Below are 9,434 nucleotides of genomic sequence, written 5' to 3' on the forward strand. Positions count from 1 at the left end.
TTTATGAAATTAATTCTTCCTTCCCTGGATCTTGGCCACTTGTACAGTCAGAAGTTGTTTGCACGAGAACAGATGAATACTGGAATTAGTGGATAAAAATGTCTAATCACTATATTGAACAACAGAAGCTGATAGAACTAATATGATATTCCATACCAAATATATTTAAATTTTTTAAAACATGATTCTAGGGATAAGAAAAATTAAAAAATATGTCTATGAGCAATGCCCACTTAGTAGCCTACATGAAAATACCCATTCTCTGAAGTATAAGAAGAACTTGATCTATTTCTTTCCACAGAGCTCTGGGACTGTGAAGATAGCTTCTAAGCTATAGCTGTGAACATACAGAAATATATATATATATACAGAAATCAGTAAGACTGAAAGGCGGTAGTTAATATATTTCAGTACATAGCTATTTAAAAATGAAGAATATAAAATTATGTTTGAGTTACAATGCACGACCATTTCATAAAGTTCTGGTCCATGTTTCCTCAAAGGTAAAATCGAGTATGCATATGGAAGGCAGGCAAAATACCCACTGCTTCCCGTGAAGCATGGGACGTCTGAAGTTTTCGGGTTAATAACAGTATCCTTAGAAGCTTCACGTAGGAAAGGCTGTCTTCTGATTTCACAGTTCTTCCCAGGCAGCTCCTCCCACAGTGATGAGATACTATATGCCCCACACAGGTGAGGCATAGCATTTCTTTCCATACTGTGAATGAGCAAATCACTGTATTTCTAGGGCTTCAGGCAAATTTCAAAGGCAGTTTTTGGTGCAAAGTTCTTTTTTTTCTCTTTTCTAAGTATTGCATCATAGATTGGAAACACAGAATCAAGAGAGTTTTCAGAGGAGGGGATCTCTTGACAAAGAATCCTGAAGGCATGGAAACACTTGATTACAATCAAAGTGATAGTTTTAAAATAAAAACAGAAAGAAAACATAAATGTAAGAAAACAGGTCTTTGATAAGCGAGATATCTGTGTTCTCTGTTTTTATGCATTTTTTAAAAAATAATTAAGGGAATGGTAAAGTCACACAAACAGAGAAAATTATTCTCCTGGTGATATATAGTATCTTTTGACATAAAGTATGCTAAATTCTCATTTTGCACTAATATATTATTTGAAAAAAATGTTGTCATGAGGTCTCAAATTTTTCATAAGTAAGCTCACTAAAAATGGCAAAGTTTGCCAAAAAGTTAACAAAATTAATAATATCTTCTTTATAGATTCAGGTATTATTAAACTAGGCAAAAAAAAAAAAATGGATTCATTCCCCTCAATATTCTACAACTTTCTATTTTTTCCTCAACTTTTGTCTTTTATGTTTTCAAATTCAGGAAAAAGTAACATTTTATAGCAAAATGGAAACCAAAACTCACCCTATCTTTTCATAGTTTTACTCCTAGGTAGACTTAACCACCATATTTAAGCAAAAACAAACAAACAAAAAACACATATTGATTTCACAAAGAAAACAGAAATAGAAAATTTAGAACTGTTCACACACAAATGTATTACTAGCAAACAAGCAAAATTCATGAATACCCATAGCATATTTTCTATAGCCATACCATCCCTTGTACATTTTTAAGTGATAAAAAAGTCTATTTCTATAACCCAGTAAAAAGTCATTTCATAGTATATACGTATATATGTAATTTGTAATATGTATAAAGTATGCTTGTTTATCAGCTTTTCTATGTTACTTAAAATCTTGTAATTGTTCAAAGATTATTAATTATCTTGATTTAATATTATGTAAGATTTCAAGTTACCTAAATATCTTGGAAATTATTTACATGTTAATATACTTAAAATATAATTGCTACTATAAAAATTCTTTAAAATTATGATGCTTTGGTTGATAACAAATTTATATTTTTCATAATTTTAAAGATTATATAGGAATAAAAATTATTATTTTGGCCAGAAAAGTTCTAAAAAATTAGGAATGTAAAATTAACTTGTTTATAAATAAACAATTCTTAATATAACTGGAAAACAAAATATATACTTGTATCATATTGTATATTGAAAGATCAGAGAAAATACAGCAGAGAAAAGCTGCTTTCTAAGGTATCCTAAACCAAACATATTAAATCAATTTAATTATGTAAATTTCATTAAAAATACTTCACAACTAGTAGTTTCAGTAACAAAGATTTTTCTTTTATCTAGCAAATTTAAATATTAAAAATTTAGTCTTTTTATTTTCTGTTGATTTGAAGAAAGATGAATTTATATGCCCACTGATTTATTTCTATAAAGCTATAATAATCTTTTAATTTAATATATATGTAATTAAGTTATAAATATTCTCCATAAATAGAAAAAGTCTTCACCCTGAGGTAAAATATTTTCTGAGTTGTACAAAAATGAGAAATGTAGACTGCTTGTAGTTTCAATTCTAATTGTCATGTGTCAAAGTGGAAATAGAAACTCAACATTCCAGATTAAAGAACTATTCTCTGAATTGGGTATAAATACTTTTTAAAAATATATATCCAAGGGAGAGCACTAACTCAGTCCCACCTACTACAGACCATGCAGGCTACTTCCCCACATTTGGGGAAATCGCAGGGGTCAGCACACCCAGTGCAAAGGGTAAACCTAGTCTGGGAAAACCCCTTCTTGATCGTGATCTCTCCCCTGCCAGGTGCGTGTAGAAAATGTTTTCTTAATTAATTTCTATTTATAAACAGACAAAGGAAAACAAACAAAAACGAGTAAGAAGTAGATTTTCTGTCACTTTTTACTTAATAGGTTATAGATCTCCATCACTCACCTGACAGAAATAGCCCAGATTATCAGACTAAATTCCACATTTTAAATTAGCTACCATTAGGAAATGAGTTATTGGAATGAGTGAACAACAAAAATAAAACAGAAAATCATCAGTAGAAGTAAGGAGGGAAGGAAGAAACAAGTAGTTAGGAAAATGAAAATTGTGTTGCCTTTTGGATTTTTCTCTGGAAGAAAAAAAACGGTGCCTGGGCTGGTGGCCTCTGAGGTGCTCTTCTCTAACAAAAATTACTTGACTCCATCAGATAAGCCCACAAAGGCTACTCAGTGGGCCATCTAAAAATGAAAATATACAGTGAACATGTATCAAACATTTTATTTAAGTGATTTATTAATAGGGGAAGGTAAGGTAATTAAAACCAGTTCCAAGTATACTTAAGAGCAGGATATTTATAGATAATTGAAAATGCATATTGAGATATAATTGCTAGGTTGATATAAACTAGTTCATGTCCAATAGGACAATAAAAAATAATCGTTTGAATTATCTTTCCCATTGGCAGAAAATATTTGAAGCTTTTCAATTAAAAATTCATCAGTTAACCTTTGATCCTATAGAATTGTAAATTAGATTAGCCAATGGCAAACACATCAAAGTTGCAAACCCAATTCTGCACTGCACTCCTAGAACATTCAATAGTATCTTTGGTTATTACTATGCTTCTGATTATTTTAAGACAATATTTTAATTAAATTATTGGCTATCTATCTTTCATAAAAAAGTATTGCAAGATTTTTTGTCTTATATTTTGTTTTAATCACTCATGTCGATTTTTAAAGTGAATATCTATGTACATGTATATATATGTGTGTATATACACACACACACACATATATATGTTTATATATATATATATATAACTTTTGTTTTTGTCTTTTTTAATCTTAATTGGTTCTATATTACTCCGTATAACTGCTACTTTCTCAAGGTCATACTTTAGTTTCTTATTACATGTGTAGAATAACAACAGGTGTTATAACCTCTGATTGATAAAAGACTAAATAAAAGACAAAGGTAGTATTTATTATTCCAGCTAAACCAACAAAGTAGTGTTAATACAGAGTTCAAGCTGGTATTTAATATATCTGAGCCTTCTTTTAATACTCTAACACTATCTTGTATAGCTGTATTCTCTGAGTTTTTACATACTTAATTATATGGGAGGAAAAACTAAACATTTTATAAGTTATTATTTTAAATTTAATTCACCTCAAAAACTGAGAAATAAAATGTCCCAAGATATGGTTATAGGCCAGAACTTCATATAATTCTACCTCTCAAATTTCCATTTTTATTTTATTGATTCTGAGAATATATTAATGCCCTTTTCTCACAGCAATACCCAGAAATGGATGTAGGGGAGATTATAAAAATACATTTAAATGTATTATTTTGAGGAGGATAAAATTAATTAGATAAAAGGGAATTTTGTGGTTGTTATAAAGTACTATTAGCTATGCCAAAATATTACTTTCTACTAAAAATTAGAAAAACAGATAATCATGACAATGTAAAAATATATTGGGTCAGTATATATTTATTAAAATGTCAAGCAACAATTTTCAGAATATAGGATCTGATACATACGAACATATTTTATTTGGTTTGTTGTCTTATACTGCAACACATCTTCAAAGATGGCTGAAAGTAAGGAGAGTGTTCTAAATTCAGAGAGAATTTTACAGTTTATAATGCAATTTCATATTCACATTCTATTTATTTTTTATTATCATTCTAATACCTTTATCTTACATTTAAACTTGAATTACCTTTTTTTTTTTTAAACCAAGTGATATATTGTGATGAGAACCACCTAGTCTGAGTAGATCAATGATATTATCTGATTAGTTAATTTAACATTGTTTAGATTTAATAACCCACAGTTAAGCTTCTTTATTATTCACCACCATCAAATACCACCTGGTTAAAATTTTGGCAACAAGACTGATCTACATAAGAAACTAAAGGTTTGGCATAAAAATATTTCATGAATATTCATTATGTGATGCCACAAAAATATTAAAAGCATACACACATATATGCAGGTGACAAAAGTGAAAAAAGCCACAGATAAACTAATTTGATATATACACCAATATCTTAGAGAGGACTGGCTCTCAGAGAAATATATGTGTGCATATATTTACAGCAGTCGTCTTTACAAACTCTGTGAAATGGCATTGTGCTTTTTTTTTATTCAAAGTATTTACTGGGTCAAACAATACTATTACTATTTGGGCAATATTATGTTATGAGAAAAAGTTAAAAGAAACTCCTTTTTTAAGGAACTTATCTATTACAGATGAGTGCATACATTTGCACATGCACATGCACACACAAATAAATTCATTAAAGCAGGAAAACTTGTGTCAGCGTTTACAAGAGTGAAAGACATTTAAAAATATATATTTTTAAATTGATCTCAGAGAGGAAAGGAGAGGGAGAAATAAAAACATCAATGATGAGAGAGAATCATTGATAGGCTGCCTCCTTCACACCCCCCACTGAGGATCAAACCTGCAACCCAGTCATGTGCCCTGACCTAACTGTGACCTTCTGGTTCACAGGTTGATGTTTAACCACTGAACCACCCTGGCTGGCTGGGAGAAAAACACATTTTATAATCCAGGAGACAGAGGATTTCTTGGAAACTTGGTTCTGGTTTCATGAAGAACATAAAATCTGATCTAGATTTTTTAGTTTAGTAGGAATTTTGCATGTAGAAATGCAGAAAGGATGATTGAGTAGGAGAAGCTAGTTGAAACAAACAAACAAAAAGTCAAGATTAGCAAGATAGAATACTTCGGTAATGGTGAGAAGAGGCAATTCCTGCTTTTCACACTTTCAAAATTAAAATCTACTTTATATGTAGGGGCATATGAAAAAAGTGCTCAAAGTCACTAATCATTTGAGAGATGCAAATCAAAATGACAATGAAATATCACCTCATACCTGTCAGAATGGCTATCATCAACAAATCAATAAATGAAAAATGTTGTTGAGATTGTGCAAAAAAGGGAACCCAAGTACACACTGGTAGGAATGCAGACTGGTGCAGAGACTGTGGAACACAGTATGGAGTTTCCTAAAAAAATTAAAAATGAAACTCCCATTTGACCTAGTGATCCCACTTCTAGGAATATATCCTAATAAATCAGAAAGGATATATGCACCCCTATGTTCATAGCAGCACAATTCACCATAGCTAAGATTTGGAAACAGCCTAAGTGCCCATCTGCAGATGAGTGGATTAAAAACTGTGGTACATCTACACAATGGAATACTATGCTGCTGTAAAAAAGAAGGAACTCTTACCATTCACAACAGCATGGATGGAACTGGAGAGCATTATGTTAAGTGAAATAAGCCAGTCAGAGAAAGATAAATATCACATGATCTCACTTATCTGTAGAATCTATTGAACCAAATAAAGAAGGATGAGCAGACTATTGAACCTCAGAGGGAAGGCAGGGTAAAGTGGGTGGGAAGAGATCAACCAATGAACTTGTATGCATATAGGCATAACCCATGGACACAGACAATGGGGTGGTGAGGGCCTGGGGGTTTGGGAGGGATGGGCATGGGCTGGAAGAGGTTAATGTGGGATAAAGAGGACCTATGTTATACTTTCAGCAATAAAGATTTAAAAAAAAAAACACACTAAATATAGCACAGTGTTAAAGGATTTGGAAACTTTGTGTTGAAATCCATTTTAACCAATTACTAACTGTTGAATACAATTGAACAAGTTAACTTCTCTCTTCCCCAGTTTTCTCTGATGCAAATGACACCAATGCTAACATTTACATCATAATTTATTGTGTGGGTTAATTTGTTAATATGTAGTATAAGCATTTTGAGTAATGTCTAGCATAGAGTAAGTGCTCTGATTGTTGTAGTTATTATATTTTTACTTTTACTATGAGAGAGAAGCTATACACATCGATATGTATAAATAAAACTTATAGATGGACCTTATTATTATGGAAATATATAAAATAATCATGAGTTAAAGTTATGAATGAGCTTCCACATATATAAAGCTACAGATATAAAATGCTAAAAGCTAAAGCATTAGCTTATACAGTAAAAACTGTATTTCTATGAATTAATTTAAGAAAATATTTATTTTTTTCTTAGCAGATTTATTCTATTCATTCAACATTCATACTCTTCTCAGTGTTTTTCCTCCTCCTTCCTACCGCTCTTTCCTTAAGTTTGTTAAACTAAATTTATTGAGGTGACATTGGTTAATAAGATTATATAGGCTTCAAGTGTACAATTCAATGTTATATCATCTGTATATTGCATTGTGTGCCCACCACCCAAAGTCAAATCTTTTTCTTCACCATATATTTGACTGAGTTTACCCTTAACTACTCCCCACTCCCTTCCCTCTGATAACCACCGTGCTGTTGTCTTCTGTCAGTGAGGTTTTGTTTGATTTCTGGTGTGTTCATTTGTTGCTTTCAGTTTTACATTCTACATATGAGTGAGGTCATATTGTTGTTAGTGTTTTGATGTGCATATATGTCTAGCATTGTGGTGCTTAGTTTGTTCCTTAACAGAGTCTTAGAAGGGCTATGAATCAAGAAATAACCTGTCCTTCTCAATTCTATGAAGACATTCAGAAACAAATATAAACATGTAATTGCCATAAAAATTTAAAGTTTTTGGTGTTCCAAATATTGCCAAGATCATTTCTGGCAAGTTTTTTTTTTCATAATAGGTCCTTGTATATTAAATAAATCACATAGAAACATACTCATGTTAGTAGGCATTTAATAAGTTAGAACTAATTATAGTTGACGGACAAAGAATTAGAATTGGGAGTTCCCTAGATGGCAGAATTTAGGGACACATTTTGTAGCATTTTTAAATACATAGCTTTAGTATTAAGCTATGTGGCAGATAGTGTATGACTATCATAATTATAGGTTTATGACACATTCCTCAAATCCTCAGTTTAAAAAGATTATTCTCAAATTATTTCATTTGTAGTATTTGTTGAGTGCTTTGAAAAAGCATGATGTTGATTTGATTTATGCCCTCTTAAATATCATCCCTTTTCATTTCTAGCTCATGAAATTAAAATAATTTATTCAGAATTCTGTTCTTTTCTTACTTCACATCTCTCACAGTGAAAATCTATTTCACGAGGCAAAAACTACATATAAGAAAGCAGATGCTGCCATGGCCAGGTGGCTTAGTTGGTGGCAGAGTCATCCTATATACCAAAAGTTTTTGAGTTTGATCCCTGGTCAGGGCACATACCTAGGTTGCAGGTTAGATCCCTGGTGGGAGTGTTTCTCTCTCACATTGATCTTTCTCTCAAAAATCAGTAAAAACATATCCATAGGTAAGGATTAAAAAAAAAATCAGCTTGGCCAGAGTGGCTCAGTTGAGCATTGACCCATGCTCCAAGAGGTTGCTGGTTCAATTCCTGGTCAGTGAACGTGCCTGGGTTATAGGCTCAATTCCTGTTGAGGGCTATTATGTTTCTCTCTCATATTGTTTCTCTTTTTGTTTCTCTCTCCCTTCTTCTCTCTCTAAAAATCAGTAAATATATATTTTAAAAAAAACAGCAAAAATACCCACCCAAAAACAAATGCGTAGAGAATTTGGTGATTCTACAGGATTACCAAGTAAACATGAAAGGAAATAAAGGAGAATCCAAAAGAGTGTGACTAATTAAAATGCTAATTGTTAATTTTCTGAAAGGTAAGACATTCTCATAGCAAAGTAATTTCCATTAATTCATCAACAAAAATTGGAAACTCTACAATGTCAACTCTTCCTTTCCAGGTTATTTTTTGGTGAGTGCCACCCACTCCTACACATGATGCAAACGAGTTTAAGTCTTCTAATACCACTTATTTTTTTTAATATCTTGTTCTTTCGTCCATACAAACATTTGATCACATTATAAATTGAACATATATTCTTGCAAAGATACTTAACTTATATTACTCATATTCACCCTTCAGATATTATTTGATATTATGTTATTATTTGTTCCTGAATGGCTTCCTCTCTAGAACTAGTGGCCTGGTGCAGGGATTCATGCACGTTGAAAGGAAATTAATTAGAAGAAATATTTCAATATCGCTATTCTCCCTTTCTCTATAATGGAAGTGTCAGAGATGGAAGAAAATGAGTAAAATGTATATGAAAATAATATATAATTGATTAATAAATAAAAAACAACATGATATAACAACAAAGACATGATGTAAAAACCACATTGATAAAAATAATGACTGATAAATTGATTAGACTTATTCTAATATCTCCCTGTATACCACATTAAGAGTAAAAACACTTTCAGAGTGCTTGACTAATTTCCCTTGTGATAAAGTAAAGTATTTACAACGTTAACATCATTCGACCTCGAGAGAAAGCAACATATAACTGACCATGTCTAAAAACGGGTTCAGGTAGGAATATTCCTACTCTGTCTAGAGTTTGTCTTTGTGATTTATTAATAGTCATCACAAATGCTGGCATCACGGGAAACTATCTTCAAATTAATTTAAATGGGAGACCAGTGTCAGATGGGGACAGTTGTGCCAATAATTAGTCTTCAGATATATTCTGTCGATGACGCCGCTTTCTTTCAGCT

General features: G+C 31.6%; 1 non-coding gene across 1 annotated transcript; it reads right to left on the reverse strand.

The window, feature by feature from the left end:
* Nucleotides 1-2,514: 2,514 nt before the first annotated feature.
* Nucleotides 2,515-2,673, reverse strand: LOC139019110 (U1 spliceosomal RNA). The gene has a single exon (XR_011473009.1). It is a non-coding gene; the product is annotated as a U1 spliceosomal RNA (small nuclear RNA).
* Nucleotides 2,674-9,434: the final 6,761 nt, after the last annotated feature.

The sequence above is a fragment of the Myotis yumanensis genome, unplaced genomic scaffold, assembly GCF_028538775.1.
Source record: "Myotis yumanensis isolate MYYU_CA2020_CCGP unplaced genomic scaffold, mMyoYum1.0.hap1 SCAF_10, whole genome shotgun sequence".
Taxonomy (NCBI): domain Eukaryota; kingdom Metazoa; phylum Chordata; class Mammalia; order Chiroptera; family Vespertilionidae; genus Myotis; species Myotis yumanensis.